The sequence below is a fragment of the Hylobates moloch genome, unplaced genomic scaffold (genome assembly GCF_009828535.3).
Source record: "Hylobates moloch isolate HMO894 unplaced genomic scaffold, HMol_V3 SCAFFOLD_23, whole genome shotgun sequence".
In the NCBI taxonomy this organism is placed as follows: Eukaryota; Metazoa; Chordata; class Mammalia; order Primates; family Hylobatidae; genus Hylobates; species Hylobates moloch.
Window position 1 is genome coordinate 31,922,160 of NW_026652298.1, and position 20,713 is coordinate 31,942,872.

Genomic DNA, 20,713 nt, shown 5'->3' on the forward strand with positions numbered 1-20,713 from the left:
GAGGCTGAGATGGGAGGATTGCTTGATCCTGTGGAGGCTGAGGCTGTGGTGAGCCGTGATTGCATCACTGCACTCCAGCCTGAGTGACAGAGTAAAATATTCTATAAAAAATATTATTTGAAGCTTTTCTTTCTTTTTTTTTTTTTTTGAGACAGATTCTCGCTCTGTCGCCCAGGCTGGAGTGTAGTGGCATGATCTCAGCTCACTGCAACCTCCACCTCCTGGGTTCAAGCAGTTCTCCTGTTTCAGCCTCCTGAGTAGCTGGGATTACAGGCATGTGCCACCACACCCAGCTAGTTTGTTTTTAGTACAGAAGGGGTTTTACCATGTTGGTCAGGCTGGTCACGAACTCCTGACTTCAAGTGAAAGCTTCTGTTAGATTTTGAAGGAAAGTCAAGGGTTAAAGACAGAGAGTTGGCAGCTCAACAGCAACACAGGTTTATTGTCAGTACAAACCTACATAGGGGGACCAACTTGGTGCCAGGACCCACTGCCACTTACAGGCTGGGGTAATTGTAGGTCTGGGGAGGAGGGATCTAGGTGGTATGGCTTGCTGCCTGGGAGGATGTCGATAAAGCTATTCCTGTGGTCAGGTGGTTTGGCCTTTTTGTCCGGCAGGATGTGGTAAGAATGTTCCTTGGGCCTTTGTCCAGCAGGATGTGATAAGAATGTTCCTGTGGTCAGGTGGTTAGGCAGGATGCTTCTCATGACCCAAGCCTCTGTGGAATGTTTCCCTCTAAGCAAGGTCTGCAAAATGGTGTGGGGGCTTACAAAACGATGCACCTTGGACTAACAGCTTCCATTCAGCCACCTTGCTCTGCCCTTCCAGGTGTCTTCACAATAATGAATATTAACCTTTTTTTTTTTTTTTTTTTTGAGATGGAGTTTTGCTGTTGTTGCCCAGGCTGGAGTACAATGGTGTGATCTCAGCTCACTGCAACCTCTGCCTCTTGGGTTCAAGCAATTCTCCTGCCTCAGTCTCCTGAGTAACTGGATTACTGGCACCCGCCACCAGACTCGGCTAATTTTTTCTATTTTTTTTTTTTTAGTAGAGACCGGGTTTCACCATGTTGGCCAGGCTGGTCTTGAACTCCTGACCTCAGGCAATCCACCCACCTGAGCCTCCCAAAGTGCTGAGATTACAGGCATGAGCCACGGCGCCCAGCCAAATATTGACCTTTCATTAAGATGTTTAGGATTTGAGGATTTATTGTAGGGAGGGTCTACTTACTGGTGATGAATTCCCTCACCATTTGCTTCTGTAAGAAAAACGATTTCTCCTTCATTTATGAAGCTTAATCTAGTTGGATATAAAATTCCTGGTTCACCAGTTTTTTTTCTTTCAGCGCTTTGACAATCCCATCCCATCCCATCCCATTCTGACTCGTAAGGTTACTTCTGGTTGGGCCCAGGGGTTCACACTTGTAATACCAGCACCTTGGGAGGCCGAAGTGGGCCGTTTACTTGAGTCCAGGAGTTCAAGACCAGCCTGGTCAACGTGAGGAAATCCTGTCACTACTAAAAATACAAAAAAATTATCTGGTCATGGTGGCACACGCTTGTAGTCCCAGCTGGAGGCAGTGCCATGAGAATTGCTTGAACCTGGAGGTGAAGATTGCAGTAAGCCATGATCATGCCACCGCACACTATCCTGGGCAACACAGTGAGACTCTGTCTCAAAAAATAAAAAAAAGGCTGGGCAGAGTGGCTCACACCTATAATACCAGCACTTTGGGAGGCCAAGGTGGGTGGATCATTTAAAGTCAGGAGTTCGAGACCGGCCCAGCCAACATGGTGAAACCCAGTCTCTAGTAAAAATCAGCCAAGTCTGGGGGCACACACCTGTAATCCCAGCTACTTGGGAGGCTGAGGCAGGAGAATCGCTTGAACCTGGGAGGCGGGGGTTGCAGTGAGCAGAGATCGCACCACTTCACTCCGGCCTGGGTGACAGAGTGAGACTCTGTCTCAAAAAAAAAACAAAAACAAAAGATTACTGTTGACAAGTACACTATTCGTCTAATGAGGTTTCTTTTATAGGTGATTAGACACTTTTCTCTTGCTGATTTTATAATTCTTTCCTTCACCTGGACTTGAGACAGTCTGATGACTATATAGCATTAAATCCATGTTGCAACATATTTTCCTAGGAATCATTAGGCCTCATGTATCTAAGATGTCTAAATCTCTTGCTAGACTAGGGAGGTTTTCATTATTATTTCCTGAAAAAGATTACCTAAATATTTGCTTTCTCTTTCCCTTTGGAAATACTGTTAATTCATTAGTTCTGCGGCTTTACGTAGTTTTGTATGTTTCAAAGGCCTTCTTCCTTCTTATATATTCTTTATTTTTGTCTGACTAGGTTAATTCAAAAGATTATTTCTTCTGCTTTGGTTAGCCTATACTTGAAGCTTTCAAATGCATTCCAAAATTCCTTCAATGAATTTTTCATTGCCATAAAGTTGTTTGGTTTTATGAAAAGATATCTATTTCCTTGGCAAATTTCTCATTCATATCCTAAACTGATTTTCCGACTTCTTTGTATGGGTTTTCAGATTTCCCTTGCATTTCATTAAGTTTCCTTAAAAACATTTTGAGCTCTTCAGCATTTCACTTATCATTTTTGGTTAGAATCCGTTGCTAAGGAATTCCTATGTTCCTTTGAGGGGGTGTTATAATACATTATTTTTTCATGCTTCCTGTAACTTTATGCTTATTTCTGCACATCCAGAGACACATTTGCTTCTTGCTATTATTAAATGTATTTTCACTAGGACAGGAGTTTTTTTTTCTTGAGGTTGTGACTTTGCTTCTGGACGAGTTCAGTGGTGAAAACTCTTATTATTTCCTTGGTTCTAAAAAGCCTTAGTGTGGTGGTTTTCTCACATGCCAGTCGTAGTAGCAGTGTACCAGGTAGGTGAGCAGGTTCACAACCTCCTGAGTAGCCAGCATGGTATGGACAATTCTGGTAATATGAAGTCATGAGAACTCACCTCACACTCCTGAGCCTGGTGCATTTGTGTCACATGTTGTAATAAGCTATGTGGGCTGACCGCCAGGCCAGTAGGTGGCACTTACAGTTAAGAGCCAGCTGCAGTGGTAGCAGGATTTATACCTGACATCCATTAACCTGGAAAATCACTAACCTCCACACAAACATCACTAGACAGATGGAAACAGAAAAATCAAATATTGGACTGAAATTGAGCTTTAAACCAAATGAACCTAACATTCATTCATAGAACATTCTACCTGCAGAATATACAGTCTTCTCATTAGCACATGGAACATTCTCCAAGTCAGACCATTAGACCACAAAACAAGACTCAACTTTTTTTTTTTTTTTTTTGAGAAAGGGGCTCTCTGTGTTGATGAGGCTGGTCTCGAACTCCTCACCTCAAGCAATCCTGCTGCCTCAGCCTCCCAAAATGCTGGGACTACAGGGGAAGCCACTGTACCTGGCTGTGAGCAAATTTTTAAAAAACCAAAATCAGGCCAGACATAGTCACGCATGCCTGTAATCCCAGCACTTTGGGAGGCTGAGGTGGGAGGATCACTTGAGCTCAGGAGTTTGAGACTAGTCTGGCAACATGGTGAAACACTGTTTCTACAAAAAAGTACAAAAATTAGCCAAGCATGGTGGCACATGCCTGTAGTCCCAGCTAGTTGGGAGGCTGAGGTGGAAGAATCACTTGAGCCCAGGAGGTTAAGGCTGCAGTAAGTAAAAAATCATGCCACTGCACTCCAGCCTGGGTGACAGAGTAAGACCTTGTCTCATAACAAAACAAAACAAAACAAAAATCAAAATCATATCAAGTATCTTCTCAGACTGCAGCGGAGTAAAACTAGAAATCAATGCCAAGAGAATCTTCAGAACTATAAAAATATATAGAAATTCAACATGCTTCTGAACTATCACTGAGTCATTGAAAAAATGAGTTACGGGTATTAAGAACATTTGAGACAAATGAAAACAGAAAAACGACATACTAAAACCTCTGGGATATAGCAAAGGCAGTGCTTAGAGATAAGTTTATGGCATTCAACGTCTCCATCAAAAAAATAGTTCAAAAATTAAAAATTTTACATTGTAACTCAACAGACTAGAAAAATAATCAAGCTAAAAATTAGCAGAAGAAATAAAGGTCACAGCAGAACTAAATGAAATAGAGACCAAAAAGAAGTATCAATAAAACAAAAAGTTGGTTCTCTGAAAATTTCAACAAAATTGGAAAACTACTACCTACACCAACCAAAAAGAGATAAGGTCCAAGTAAACAAAATCAGAAATTAAGAAGGACACATTACAGCTGATTCCACAGAAATACAAAATAACAACAGAGACTATTATGAACAACTATACACTGACAAACAGGAAACCCTATGGGAAATGGATAAAATACTAGAAACATACAACCTCCCAAGCCTTAACCAAGAAGAAACAGAAATCTTGAATAGATGAATAATTAGTGAGACTGAATCAATAAAAAAAAAAAAAAGACTCTCCCAACAACAAAAAAGCCCAGAACCAGATGGATTCACAGCTGAATTCTACCATACAAAGGTGAACTAATACCAATCCTCTTGAAACTATTCAAAAAAAAAAGAGGAAAAAAAAGGGAGGGGATTCTTCCTAACACATTCTATGAAGCTAGTATCACTTTGATATCAAAACCAAACAAGGACAAAGCAAAGAAAGAAACTACAGACCAATATCCCTGATAAACATAAATGAAATAATCCTAAACAACCTACTAGCAAACTGAATCTAACAGCACATAAAAAAGATAATAGGCCAGGCACAGTGGCTCATGCCTGTAATGCCAGGACTGTGGGAGGCCGAGGTGGGCGGATCACAAGGTCAGGAGTTCGAGACCAGCCTGGCCAACATGGTGAAACCCCGTCTTTACTAAAAATACAAAAAAATTAGCCAGGCATGGTGGTGCCACGCCTGTAATCCCAGGTACTCGGGATGCTGGGGCAGGAGAATCGCTTGAAACTGGGAGGTGGAGGTTGCAGTGAGCCGAGATCACACCATTGCCCTCCAGCTTGGGCAACAAGAACAAAACTTCATCTCAAAAATAAATAAATAAAAATAAACCATAATTCAAGTGGGTTTTATACCAAGGATGCAAGGATGGTTCTACACACGCAAATCAATAAATGTGATTTATCACAACTAAGAACAAAAACCATATGATCTCAATACATGCACATAAAGCATTTCATAAAATTTAGCATCCCTTCATGACAAAACCCCCAGTAAACTAGGCATAGCATGAACGTAGCTAAGGCCAGGTGTGGTGGCTCATGCCTATATTCCCAGCACTTTGGGAGGCAGAGGCAGGAGGATCACCTGAGGTCAAGAGTTCGAGACCAGCCTGGCCACGACATGGCGAAACCCTGTCTCTACTGAAAATACAAAATTTAGTTAGGCATGGTAGTGGGCACCTGTAATCTCAGCTACTCAGGAGGCTGAGGCATAAGAATCACTTGAACCCAGGAGACGGAGGTTGCAGTGAGCCAAGATCATGCCACTGCACTCCAACCTCGCAACAGAGCAAGACTGTCTCAAAAAAAACAAAACAAAACAAAAAAGGAAGGAACATAGCTAAAGATAATAAAGGCCATAAGGCCATATACAACAAACCCACAGCCAAAATCTTACTAAATCAAGAAAGGTTGAAAGAATCCCCTCTAAGAACTTGAAAAAACCAAAGATGCCCACTTTCACCACTTCTATTCAACATACTACTATATATCCTGGCCATAGCAATCAGGCAAGAGAGAGAAAGAAAAGGGAAATAGGAAATCAATGTATCTGTATGCTGATGATATATGATCTTATGTCTAGAAAATCCTAAAGACTTTTCCAAAAAACTCTTAATTTGATAAACAAATTAAGTTTCAGGATGCAAAAATCAACACACTGCTGGGCACAGTGGCTAATGCCTGTAATCTCAACACTTTGGGAGGCCAAGGTGGGTGGATTTCCTGAGGTTAGGAGTTCAAGACCAGCCTGACCAACATGGTGAAACCTCATCTCTACTAAAAATACAAAAATTAGCCAGGCGTGGTGGCGGGCGCCTGTAATCCCAGCTACTTGGGAGGCTGAGGCAGGAGAATGGCTTGAGCCTGGGCGATGGAAGTTGCAGTGAGCCGAGATTATGCCACTGCACTCCAGCCTGGCTGACCGAGTAAGACTCTGTCTCAAAAAAAAATAAATAAAATAATCAACAAATAAAAATGTGTAGCATTTCTATACACCAATAACAATCAAACTGGGAGCCAAATCAGAAGGCAATCTCATTTATCATAGCTACAAAACATAAAATAAAATACTCAGGAATATTTTTAACCAAGGAGGTCAAAGACCTCCTATACAAGAAAAACTACAAAACACTGACAGAAGAAATTGTAGCTGACACAAATGGAAAAATATCCCATGCTCACTGATCAGGAGAATTAATATTGTTAAAATAGCCATACTGCCCAAAGCAATCTACAAATTCAATGCATTCACTATCAAAATACCAATGTCATTCTTCACTGAATTACAAAAAACGGTCTTGAAATTCACATGGAACCAAGAGATCCCAAATAGCCAAAGCAATCCTAAGCTAAAATAATAAAGCTGAAGATACTGGATTACCTGACTTCTAACAATATTATAATACAAAGCTGATGGTAATCAAAACAGCATAATAATGTATAGAAATAGACATACAGATCAACTGAACAGAGAACCCAGAAATAAAGCCACATATCTACAGCCAAGTGATCTTTGACAAAGTTGACAAAAATATATGCTGTAGAAAGGACACACTCTTTTCAATAAATGGTGCTGGGAAAACTGGATTAACATATGTATAAGAATGAAACTGAATCCCTATCTCTTACCATACTTAAAAATAAACTCTCCTTAAATTTACACAGCAAAGAAAAATCATAAATTTCTCCCAAGCCAGCTGCAATTTTCATAAGGAGTGTGTTGAATTTGTAGATCAATTTAGTATTACTATTTTTTCATTTAAGATTATAGTTATTATTTATGAATTTCAATAATACCGTTGTATAATTTTCCAAGTATACAGTATATTGTTACTGACTAGTCAGGTTTTGCACAATAGAACAATAGATTTTTTTTTTTTTTTTTTTTAGTCCAAGTTTTCTTCTTGTTGCCCAGGCTGGAGTGCAATGGCACAATCTCAGCTCACTGCAAACTCTGCCTCCTGGGTCCAAGCGATTCTCCTGCCTCAGCCTCCTGAGTAGCTGGGATTACAGGCATGCACCACCACGCCCAGCTAATTTTGTATTTTTAGTAGAGATGGGGTTTCTCCATGTTGGTCAGGCTGGTCTTGAACTCCTGACCTCAGGTGATCTGCCTGCCTTGGCCTCCCAAAGTGCTGGGATTACAGGCGTGAGCCACCACACCTGGCCAGACCTCTTGAACATATTTCCCTAAATGAAATTCTATATCCTTTGACCAGCATCTATCCAACCCCACCCCCCAGCTATATAATCACCTTTCTATTCCTTCCTTAAATGAGTCTTAGATTCGAAAAATTAGTGACGTCATACAGTATTTGTCTGTGTCTACATTATTTCACTTAACACAATGTTCAGGTTTATTCATGTTCTTGCAAATGACAGGCAAAATAGTATTCCATTATGTACATATACCACATTTTCTTCATTCATTCCTTGATAAACAGGTTGATTCTGTATCTACTGTGAATAATGCTGCAATAAACATGTGAGTGCAAGTATCTCTTCAATATAATGATTTAATATCCTTTAGATATATATCCAATAAGAAGATTCTTGGATCATAGGTATATTTTTAATTTTTTTGAACTTCTAAAAAATAATAATGGCTATACTAATTCATGTTTCCATGAACTGTGTGCAAGAGTTCCCTTTTCTCTACATTTTTGCCAACATTTGTTATTTATTATTTTTTTTTTGGAGACGGAGTCTTGCTCCGTTGCCCAGACTAGAGTGCAGTGGCGCAATCTTGGCTCACTACAACCTCCGCCTCCCGGATTCTCCTGCCTCAGCCCCCCAAGTAGCTGGGATTACAGGTGTCCACTACCGCACCCAGCTAATTTTTGTATTTTTAGTAGAGATGGGGTTTCGCCGTCTTGGCCAGGCTGGTCTCAAAACTCCTGACCTCATGATCCACCCACCTCAGCCTCCCAAAGTGCTGGGATTACAGGCCTGAGCCACCAGGCCCAGTCTTATCTTTTATTTTTGATAAGTCATCCTAACAGGTGTGAGATGTGATATTTCATAGTGGTTTTAATTGACATTTCCATGAATATTAGTGATGTGCACTTTAGCCATTTGTACGTCTTCTTTTGAAAAACATCTCTTCAGGTCCTTTGCCTTTTTTTTTTTTTTTGAAATGAGGTCTCACTCTGTCACCCAGGTTGCAGGGCAGTGGCATAATCTCAGCTCACTACAACTTCCACCTCTCAAGCTCATGCAATCCTCTCACCTCAGCCTCCTGAGTAGCTGAAACCACTGGCGTGTACCTAATTTCCTGCAGAGACGGGGTTTTGCCATGTTGCCCAGGCTGGTCTCAAACTCCTAAGCTCAAATGATTCACCCGCTTTGGCCTCCCAAAGTCCTCAGATTGTAGGCATGAGCCACCACGCCCAGCCCATTTTCTTTTGAGGCATGGTCTCTCTGTGGCCCAGGCTGGAATGCAACTGCACAATCTTAGCTCACTGTAACCTTGAATTCATTTTTTAATTGGCTTGTTTTCTTGTTATTTGAGTTCCTCATATATTTTGGAAGAATTAATACTGCTAAAATGACTACACTACCCAAAGCACTTTATAGAGACAATGCAATCCCTATAACAATTCCAATGACACTTTTCATAGAAATCAAAAATACAATCGTAAAATGGATAATTTTTGTGGAACCACAGAAGAGTCCAAAAAGCCAAAGCAATCTTAAGCAAAAAGAATAAAGTGGAGTGATCACACTAGACAATTTCAAAATATACCACAAAGCTACAGTAAACAAAACAGTACAGTATTGGGATAAAAACAGACACATAACCAATGGAACAGAATAGAGAACTCAGAAATAAAATCCACAGATTTATATTAAATTGATTTTCAACCAAATGTCAAAACATACAATTTGGAAAGAATAGTTGCTTTGATAAATGGTGCTGGGTAAACGGAATATCTACATGCAGAAGAAACTAGGCAGTATCTCACACCACATACAAAAATCAACTTTAAATGCACTACTACAAAGTTAAATGTAGGCTGGGCGTGGTAGCTCATGCCTGTAATCCTAGCACTTTGGGAGGTCAAAGCAGGAGGACTGCTTGAGCCCAGGAGTTTGAGACCATCCTGGGCAATACAAGGAAATCTTGTCACTATAAAAATCTTAAAAAAATTTTTTTTTTAATTAGTCAGGCACGGTGTCACGTGCCTCTTGTCCCAGCTACTGGGACAAACTGAAGCAGGAGCATCACCTGAGCCCAAGAGGTAGAGGCTGCAGTGAGTCAAAATCAAGCACTCCATCCTGTGAGACAGTGAGACACTGTCTCAATTAAAACAAACAAACAAAAAAAACAGGCTGAGGTACAACAATCGTTTCAATCCAGGAGGCAGAGGCTGCAGTGAGCCAAGATCATGCCACTGCACTCCAGCATGGGCCACAGAGCGAGACTGCATCTCAAAAAAAAGAAAACAAACTTATATGTAAGACCCAAAACTGCAAAACTACTGGAAACACAGGGAAAATCTCCATGACGGTCTGCACAATGACCTTTTTTAGATATGACCCCGACAGCATAAGGAACGAGGGCAAAAATAGACCACTAGAATTATATATGAAACTTAAAAACTTCCGTATGGGAAGAAAACAATCAACAGAATGAGGAGCCAATGTATGAAATGGGAGAAAATATTTGCAAACCATACATCTGATCGGGGTTAATATCCAAAATATATGAGTCCTCTGGCTAGATGAACATGGGATTATCTTTCCATTTACTTATTTCTTTCAACATTTTGCAGTTTTCAGAGTATGTGTTTTGTACTACTTTTTGATGCTATTATATATGTTTTCCTCAATTTCAGTTTTGGATTCCTCTTTGCAAGTATATGGAAATAAAACAGATTTATGTACACTGATCTTCCATCCTTCAACTTTGTTGAACTGGCTTTTATCTTTAATGGTATGTGAATCTCTTGGAATTTTCTACATATTAAATCATGTTATCTGTATATAATGTTTTACTTCTCCCTTTCCAATTTCGAGGCTTTTATTATTTGAAAAAAAAAAAAAATGGGCTTCATTTCCCCGACTAGATCCTCCAGTACAATGCTGAATAGAAATGCTAGGAGGGGTCATCTTGTTCCTGAATTAGCAGGAAAACCTCCAATCCTCCAATACGATGTTAGCTGTGGGTTTTTTACAGATGCTTTTTAACAAGAAAGCTCCAAACTTTCCCTATTGTTTAATGTTTTTATCATGAAGGGACATTGGATCTTATCAATGCTTTTCACTATCTCTTAAAAAGATCATGTAGCTTTGTTCTCTTTGATATGGCACTTAACATTAAAGATTCTTGCACGAGAAATTTACTTTGCATTCCTGAGATAAATCTCACTTGGTCATGGTATATAATCCTTTTATGTTAATTTCAAATTACTAGAATTTGGTTGAGGATTTTCACATCTCTATACATTAAAAAAACATCGTTCTGCAGTTTTCTTTTCCTATAGTGTTGGGGTCTGCTTTTGGTATCCAAATACTAGCCTTACAGAATTATTTCAGAAATGTTCTGTCCTCTTCTATTTCTTGAAAGAATTGAAGAACTGTACCTTTAAATGTTTGGTAGAATTTACTAAAAAAACCATCTGATTTGGGGCTTTTCATTTTGTCCTAATTCCACTGCTTTGTTTATGTTTGTTCAGATTTTCCACTTCTTCAGTCAGTTCTGGTAGTTTTGTGTCTTTTTAGGAATTTGTCTGTTTCATCTATTAATGGAGTACCATACAACTGGAATTATTCTATAGTATTCCCTTATAATTTTTTTCTTAACTACTGGGAGGTCAGTAGTAATGTCCCCTCATTCATTCCTGATTTTAGTAATTTGAGTCTTCTCTCCCTTTTTTGTGCTCAGTTTAGCTGAGTGTTTAATTTTGTCGATCATTTAAAAAAATGATTTATGGTTTCCTTTTCTATTTTTGTCTATTCTATTAATTTCCAAACTAATTTTTTCCTACATTCTGCTGACTTCAGGCTCAGTTTGTTCTTCTAGTTCCGGTTTCTTAAAAGGTCTAGGTTACTGATTTGAGGTCTTCTTTTTTAATATAGCATTTATCACTATAAATTTTCTAAGAATTGCTGCAATTGTACGCTCCAAAACCTTTGATATGTTTGTCTTCATTTTCATTCACCTCAAAGTATTTTCTAATTAACCTCATGATTTCTTCTTTGACCCATTATTTAGGAGTGTTAATTTCAACATATTTTAAATTTCTCAAGTTTCTTTTTAGTACTGATTTCTGATTTTATTCACCGGTCAGATAATGTTCTTTTTCATAATTTCAATGCTTTTAAGTGTGTTGGTTTGCATCATGGCCTAGTGTGACTATACTGATGGATGTTCTACATACACTCCAAAAGAGTCTATTCTGCTGTTGTTGGGTGGACCATTCAAAGATGTCGCTTAAGTCTAGTTGGCTTTGTGCTGCGTAAGTCTCTTGTCTTGCTGATTTCCTCAGTTTTCTATCCATTATGACAGTGTTGTATTGAATTCTCCAATTATTACTGAATTGTGCATTCCTTCCTTCAATTCTGTCAATAGTTGCTTCATACATTTTGCTCCTCTCTTAGTAGGTGCATATATGTTTATGATTTGTATGCCTTTCTGAGGCACCAACTCTTTTGTCATTATAGAATGTCCCTCTGTTTGAAAATATACTGTTTCAGTATATTTTGTCTGAAATCAGTATAGGCACGATAGCTTTACTATGGTTGCTCTTTGCATGTTATATCTTCATCTATCTTTTTACTTTCAGCCTATTTGCATATTTGAATCCAAAGTCTGTCTCCTGTAAATAGCCTATAGGCCAAGGCTGTTTTTTCCTTCAGTCTGAAAATCTCTGCCATTTCACAGGATTGTTTAATCCTTTCACACCTGACATTACTTGGTTGTTTTTGTTTGCTTAGAGATAGGTCTCTCTACCATGCACAGTGCTAAGATCAGAGCTCACTGCAGCCTTGAACTCCTGGGCTCAAGTGATCTTCCCACATCAGCCTACCAAGCAGCAGGGACTACAGGTACGTGCCATCACACTCAGCTAATTTTAAAATTTTTTTTGTAGAGACAAGGTCTTACCATGGTGCCCAAGCTCATCTCAAACTCCTGGCCTCAAATATTCCTCGGCCTACCCAGGTGCTATGATTCCAGACATGAGCCACTGTACCTGGCCTTCATATTACTATTGATATACAGATGCTGCGTGACTTGCAATAGTATTACATCCCAAAAAACCTATCAGAAATTGAAAATATCCTAGGTCAAAGATGCAGTTAATACAGGTACAACTAACCTACCGAACATCATAGCAAAGCCTAAGCCTACCTTAAACATGTTGAGAACACTCACATTAGCCTACAATTGAGCAAAATAATTTAAGCCAAAGTTGATTTAATACTGAAGTCTTGAATTTCTCATGGATTTATATTCTACCGAATGCCTATCACTTTCCGTAGTATCATAAACTAAAAATCATGTCAAATCATAATTCAGGGTCCACCTATAGCTTCATTTATGTCTGCTTTTCACTTTTTGGTTTATGTCTCATGCCTTTTGTTCTATTCCTTTACTGCTATAGGATTCTTCCAATGGTGTCTTTTTTTTGTGTGTGTGACAGAGTCTCACTCTGTCACCTAGCCTGGAGTGCACTGGCATTGAGGCAATCTTGGCTCACTACAACCTCCGCCTCCCAGGTTCAAGCAATTCTCCTGCCTCAGCCTCCCAAGTAAGTAGCTGGGATTACAGGTGCTCACCACCATGCCCAGCTAATGTTTGTATTTTTAGTAGAGAGGGGGTTTCACCATGTTGGCCAGGCTGGTCTCAAACTCCTGACCTCAAGTGATCCATCCACCTCAGCCTCCCAAAGTGCTGGAATTACAGGTGTGAGCCATCGCACCTGGCCTAATGGTTTCATTTTTAAACCTTCATTTTTCTTTTCTCTTGGAGACAGGGATTCACGCTGTTGCTCAGGCTAAAGTACAGTGGGCATGAACACAGCTTACTGCAGCCTCAACCTCCTGGACTCAAACAAGACTCTCACCTGACCCTTCAAGCAGCAGGGACATCAGGGGCGCCCATCACACCCAGCTAATTTTTTTTTTTTTTTTAAAGACAGAGTCTCACTATGTTGCCCAGGCTGGTCTTAAACTCTTGGGCTCAAGAAATCCTCCTGCTTTGGCCTCCCAAAGTGCTGACATTAGACAATTTATGGGCCTGTGCCTGGCCTATAAATGGCTAACATTATGTTCATAATTTTTATATCAATGTTAATGAGAGATGGGTCTATTTTTATTGGGTGTTGATATCAAAGGTTTGCTGACCTCATACAAACTACAAAATCTTTCTAGTCTCTGAACAATTTCTGTATGAATGGTGTTATTTTTCCTTAAATTTTAGAAAAATTCATCACTAATGCCATCTGGGCCTGGGGTTAACTTAGTGGTAAAGGTTTTCAATTAAAATTGAGGTAGAACCAGGCTCACACCTGTAATCCTAGCACTTTGGGAGGCCAAGGCTCAAACAGCCCAGGAGTTCAAAAACATCCTGGAGATGTCATCTCCAGTTAAAAAAAAAAAAAAAAGCCAGGCGCGGTGGCTCAGGACTGTAATCCCAGCACTTTAGGAGGCCAAGGCAGGTGGATCACCTGAGGTCAGTAGTTCAAGACCAGCCTGACCAACATGGCGAAACCCAGTCTCTACTAAGTACAAAAATTAGCCGGGCATGGTGGCGGGTGCTACTTGGGAGGCTGAGGCAAGAGAATCACTTGAACCTGGGGGGTGGGGGTTGCAGTGAGCTGAGATCTTGCCACTTCACTCCAACCCGGGGAAAAGAGTGAAAATCCGTCAAAAAAAAAAGATATATACAACCATTCATGATTTTTGTATCTTTTGGTGTCAATTGTACCTATTTTTCCATTTCAACACAAATTAAAATTTGTCAACACAAAGTTCCTACAGTATTCTCCAATTGTATTTGTAACACCTGTAGTGCTGTCCCTCTTTTTCTTTTTTTTTTTTTAAAACAGAATCTCGCTCTGTCACCCAGGCTGGAAGGCAGTGGCACGATCTCAGCTCACTGCAACCTCCACCTCCCGGGTTCAAGCAATTCTCCTGCTTCAGCCTCTCCAACAGCTGGGACTACAGGTGTGCACCACCACGCCCAGTTAATTTTTGTATTTTAGTAGAGATGGCGTTTCACCATGTTGGCTAGGCTGGACTTGAACTCCTGACCTCAGGTGATCCTCCTGCCTTGGCCTCCTGGGGGGATTACAGGTATGAGCCACTGCACCGGGCCTCATTCTTGATATTAGTGATGTGTTTTTCTCTTTTTTCTTTATCATTTTTATTAAACATGTATCAAGATTGTCAAAGTAAACAAAAATAAAAAAAAACAAAAAGAGATTGTCAAAGTACTTTAAGTTTGCTAGCTTGCTATTATACAGTGTTCCATTTCATAATTTCCTGCCATATTCCTTTTCTTTTTTTATTTGACATGGAGTTTCACTCTTGTTGCCCAGGCTGGAGTGCAATGCACCATCTCGGCTCACGGCAACCTCTGCCTCCTGGGTTCAAGTGATTTTCCCACCTCAGCCTCCTGAGTAGCTGGGAGCCACAGTGCCTGGCCTTTTTTAAATTTTTATTGCCCAGGCTGGTCTTGAACTTCTGGGCTCCAGCAATCCACCCACCTAAGCCTCCCAAAGTACTGGGATTACAGGTGTGAGCCACCACACCCAGCACTTTTTTTATGAGACAGGGTCTCTCTCTGTGGCCCAGGCTGGAATGCTATGGTGCGATCATAGCTGACTCTAACCTTGAACTCTTGGGCTCAGCAATTCTCCCAACTCATTCTCCAGAGCAGCTAGGACTACTGGTGCATGCTACTGCACCCAGCTAATTTTTTTTTCATAGCGATGGGGTCTCATTATGCTGCCCAGGCTGGATTCAAATTCCTGGGCATAAGAAGTCCTCCGGTCTTGGCCTCCCAAACCATTGGGATTACAAATGTGAGCTACCATGCCCTACTCTCCTTCCGCTTTCTTTGTATTTGCTTTGCTGTTCTTGTTCCAGCTTCAGGTAAAAACTCAGATTTTTTCAGTCTCTCTTTTTCCTTTTATATTTTTAGAGCCTCACTTTGTCACCCAGCTGGAGTGCAGTGGCATGAACACAGCTCACTGCAACCTCAAAATCCTAGGCTCAAGTAATCCTACTGCCTCAGCCTTCCAAGTAGCTAGGAGTACAAGTGTGTCCCTCCATGGCTGGCTAATTTTACAAAACATTTTTTTGTAGAGACAGCATCCTGTAATGTTACCCAGGTGGGTCTCAAACTCCTGACCTCAAGTTATCCTCTATCTCGGCCTCACAAAGTGGTGGGATTACAGGCACGAGTCAGCACGCCCAGCCTATTACCTTTTTTTCTAATTTCTCACTTAAAGCTGTAAATTTTCCTCTAAGCCCTACTTTAGTTGAGCCCACAAGTTTTGAAAAACTCTACCTTACAATTTGGTATTTATCCAATATTTTCTAAGATGCATTGTAATTTCTTAACCTGCAGATTATTCAGAAGTATGTTACTTTCCAAGCAATAGCACATTTCCTATATCTTTGTGGTTAAAAGTTAGCTTAATCTTTTTTCCCTTTATAGTTCGAAGCTATGGGTGCATGCTGATTTAGTTTGGTTTTTTCCTGCTTCATTGGGTTTCTCCATTATAAAACATCTCTGTTCTCCAATGATGTTCTCCAAGGTAGTATATTAGTACATTAAAAACAATTTAATAAGAGCAATTCTCATTAAATTTAAAAAAAACCTACTGAACTGAATTTTTACTGTTACTCTTTTTAAAAAGTAAAAATTTAGAAAACATCCCATTTAACTAAACTTGTTCAAAGTCAGATACTTCAGCCAATATTTGAACGGAGGGTCTTAAGACTCAAAGAAATCTATCACAAACACAAAACAGGTAAGTTATTATGAAGCGACAAGGCGCTTTAACAGTTATATAGTGGTTAACAAAATGACAAAACTCAGGCCAGGTGGCAGTTAATCTCATAATGAGCATGAAGTAACGCCAAGTGTGGTTCACAGACCAGCAGCATCCGCATCACTTGAATGCTAATAGAATTCTGACATTACTTTTTTCAAGTTTTACCAATGTAATAGTATAAAATGCTCATTATGAAATAAAGCAGTTGCTTGCCAGCACTCCCGAATATCTAATGGCAATCACTTTAACGACTTGTTTTTAAAATCTCAGTATTTTAAAATATTTTCATACTATTTCTTGAGTTACAAATTTTAGGCATGTCGACTTCCTGTAATTGCAGATGATGATTTAGCTCACATATGTATTTTTTTGGAGGTGGGGAGGAAACATTTTAATTGGATGGTAGGGGATGGTAACACTGGACGGGGAGCACTCACAGTTCCAAGTTTCCCTCCAAATTATAAAGCGTTCTTGTAATTAGCTAGATTTCCTATAGCCAGGTCTTATGCCCATGGGAAGGAGGGGAGGATGTGAAAAGCACTGTGGTCTGCCCTCCTGTCATTCATAGATCCGGTTCTGTAGCTCACACGTCTCTTACAGCTCATCGTATTTTCAGTTAAATCAATATTGAAGTTGTTATAAATATTCTCTATATAGCCAGATAGACTACCATGACTACATTATCTTTCTTTCACAGTAGTTTGTCTTTTCCTGGAGATATCAACTGAACCTTCTTATAAACCTAACCTTCACTTTCCAAATTGACCAGAACTGTCATATTATCAACCTTTCCTCCTAGTCTATGCTCTTTCAAGATCAAGCTTAAAGATCACCTCCTCCAAAAAACAGCCCCGAGAGAACTACTACTTCTTTATCTACATTTCCCACTACAATTTTTTTTTTTTTTTTTGAGACGGAGTCTCGCTCTGTCGCTCAGGCTGGAGTGCAGTGGCGCGATCTCGGCTCACCGCAAGCTCTGCCTCCCGGCTTCATGCCTTTCACCTGCCTCAGCCTCCCGAGTAGCTGGGACTACAAGCGCGCTGCCACCACGCCCGGCTTATTTTTTTTGTACTTTTTAGTGGAGACGGGGTTTCAGCATGTTAGCCAGGATGGTCTTGATCTCCTGACCTCGTGATCCACCTGCCTCGGCCTCCCAAAGTGCTGGGATTACCGTGTGAGCCACCGTGCCCGGCCTACAAATATTTTTTGTATCTTCAGTGACATGCTTTTCTTACAGTAGTTTTAATGCTGTTTAATAAATATTCACTTAAAAAACAAACCTCTGGAAAGCCACCCAAAGTTATTCTCTTCTTAATAACAAGTACTGAAAAACCTCCCAAAGTCACTGTCTCCTTAATAAAGAGTACCAAAAAGGCCTCGGCAACTTTTGCCATGGCTATCTGATAAGCTATTTCACATCAGCATACTGTACACACTACAGCCTCAGAGGTATACTAATGGAAATTACCACCACATTTAGTAGACACATACAATGCCTCTAAATAATTCATGGCTAACTTCAGTAACACCTCTCTAAACATTTCATAGCTTAATCAGAAGTTCAAAAAAATCCAATATATTATCTCCCTCTCCTCCAAAAAGTCATGGTTATTTCTCTCTAGATACCGGCTGACTCCAATCTGTCCCATCATTGGTAAAAATGAAGATAAAAAACTATCCTAGTCTACTGTAATGCAGAATAATTATCTAAACGATATAAGAATATGAGATAGGCCGGTCAGCCTAGCACTTTGGGAGGCAGAGGCGGGTGGATCACCTGAGGTCAGGAATTCGAGACCAGCCTGGCCAACACGGTGAAACCTCATCTCCACTAAAAATACAAAAACTAGTCGGACGCCTATAATCCCAGCTACTTGCAAGGCTGAGGCAGGAGAATCACTTGAACCCGGAGGGCGGAGGTTGTAGTGAACCGAGATGGCGCCACTTCACTCCAGCCTGAGCCAAAGAGCGAAACTCTGCCTCAAAAAATAAATAAATAAATAAATAAATAAAATAAAATAAATGAGATAGATAAGTCACCACAGTGTGTGTGTGTGGGGGGGGGGGGGGGGGGGGGGGAGAAGTAAAATAAATAGACTATGACATAGAATGAGAGAATACGATTTTTTGGTATTTTGTATTATCTCGCTCAACAATGAGAACTAATACTCTTGCGCATTTAAAGTTGTATTTTATTTTTAACTATCCAATGTAGTATTTAAACTTTGATTACATCAAATCAAACAGATTGTGCACACTCACTATAAGAGAGCTATGATATATGCAGAAGCAAAGGTGCAGGGATCATGCAATAGTTTCGTACCAGATTTCAAGATATCAAGTAGCAAGGAAACACAATGGAAGTGAAGGCTGAGGTGAAGTACAGGTATAAGGCAAGGAAAGCAGAACATTCAAGATGTACCTATATACACCAGTTCTTAAACGCAAATCATTTCCAATAAGGCACTGGCTCATGTATTTCTGTTGAGGCAGAAGTCAATCTTAGGATGTGGTCTGTACATATCTGCAGATAAGACTGAGAGTGAAGTAAATTTGATTAAGATCGGAGTCAACACTTCTACAAACGTATTGCAGAATAAACAAGCTAAGAAGAAAGGCATACTTCACAAAAGCTGAATTCAGTGTTATTAGTCCTTCATTCAGACGCTTCATTTTTGCATTTTCAATTGCTTTCCTGTGATATAACTTATCTTTATCTTGGTCTTCCCCATTTGTTTTGCAAATAGTTATGTCGCAGGTCATTTACTGGCTACAATAAATATGACAAAACCATAATAAAAACAGTATTAAGTCGCAATCTAGAATAACAATTTAAGTGAATATGACATAATTTTTCTAATGTGAACTATTGAGTACAACTGTCCTCTTCTTCTATACATATTAACCATATACAAGTCTTCAGAGCAGAAAAAGCCATTGTGTCCTAAAGGAAGCAACACGTGGTTAGAAACTTCATTTTCAACACAGAAACGTGGAAAGGTAGAAGTCCGTCTCTTTAAGTGCAGTAAGGTTTTAACAGAAATAAAGCAAAAATAATTACTGCGTCCTCTCTCAAACTTGCTTGCCAAACTTGGAGAAAACTGGTTACAGAAGGGCGATAAGACGGAATTTTCTTAAACACATATTCATAAAAACGAACTTCTACCTTAAGGAAATCGTCTTCCTTAAATCCTACCATCCCTACACCGGCAAGCTCACAGGTACGGGATTTCAGCATTTTACTCAGAATTTTGTATTTTTCCTGATGCTCCAGTCCCTACTTTTAAACAAACTTCAAGGCCGCCTGGCGAGATCCAGTTGCCCTCTGGCACCTGGCTTCATTAGATGATTAAAACGACTCAAGAAAATGTGGCAATGGGACACTAAAGTTGGTGGAGATGGAGATTTATCCGTTAATTCCTAAAAGCATTCCGGACAAGAGCGAGCTTTTACTTACCCCCTCAGGACAAAAAACACGGACCACTTCCCTCCGCAATCCCCAACCCCAGTGCCGCCCGGACCTGGGGCCGCACACCACTCCCGCTTCACCAGCACCCCTCTGCGAAAACGGTGCAGACGCCCGTCCGCCCCTCAGGGGCCTCTTCCCGGCCCGGTCAGACGGCCCCGCGGGCGCTTTTCAGTCAGGACAGCCTCGCCGCAAACGTCCGGTCGGCCCCGCGCTCCGAGGCCTCCGGGGCCGGCCCTCAGAGAGGCCACCGACCAGAGCCGCCACCCCGCCAATCACCGCTCTGCAGGACACTCGCCTGGTCCCAACGTACCTAGAGCGGCGCCGCGCCGCGCCAGCCGCAGATATCCCCACAGCCACTTTGAACCGCAGCCGTTAACAATGGTGGTCGGGCCAGGACCTGCTGAAGTAGGTCTCCCTACGCCCACCCCCAGCTGATTATGGACCAATGGCAGCGCAACTTTGCGGCAGCCCAGCCAATCAGGCACAGCCAGCTAGAGTGGGAGGGGCGAAGGGTCGCGAGGGGAAATGGAAGTAGGCTGAGGGGCGCCTGGGGTTCGCCTCCGTGGGCGCTTCTTCCGGTCAGCCACCGGGGCTTCCCCGCCGTAGCGCAGATGGAGGCTTCTGACCTGGGCCTTTCTTTTGAGTGACTCGTGTGAAGATTTAGACTTTCGAAACTTAATAGGAATAAGACCTTATTTACAAAAACAACTCCTCACCCCGATCAGTAGTTTCCGATTAGAATTTTTTAATATGTTTGAAAATATTTATCTTATTTACTTTTTTTGATGACTCCTTAAATTTTGCGACTCAGGAGATTGGTCCTAGCACCACAGTCTTTTTTTTTTTTTTTGAGACTGCGTTTCGCTCTTGTCGCCCAGGCTGGAGTTCAGCAGGGTGATCTCAGCTCACTGCAACTCCCATTTCCCATCTCCCAGGTTCAAGCGATTCTCCTGCCTCAGCCTCCCAA

At 40.8% G+C, this 20,713-nt stretch overlaps 1 protein-coding gene across 8 annotated transcripts in view; it reads right to left on the reverse strand.

Annotated features, from left to right (window-relative positions):
* The window catches only part of ATF7IP2 (activating transcription factor 7 interacting protein 2), a 130,743-nt gene that overhangs the window by 73,613 nt on the left and 36,417 nt on the right, over positions 1–20,713 (reverse strand). For 7 of the 8 annotated variants that reach the window (XM_058433954.1, XM_058433953.1, XM_058433951.1 and 4 more), the window contains exons 3-4: positions 18,901–19,047; positions 18,700–18,813 (exon numbers count right to left, since the gene is read on the reverse strand). The gene's annotated coding sequence lies outside the window, so the exon portion shown is untranslated. Of the gene's footprint in view, positions 1–18,699; positions 18,814–18,900; positions 19,048–20,056; positions 20,163–20,713 lie in introns of those variants that run through there. The other variant, XM_058433950.1, reaches the window with a different exon arrangement.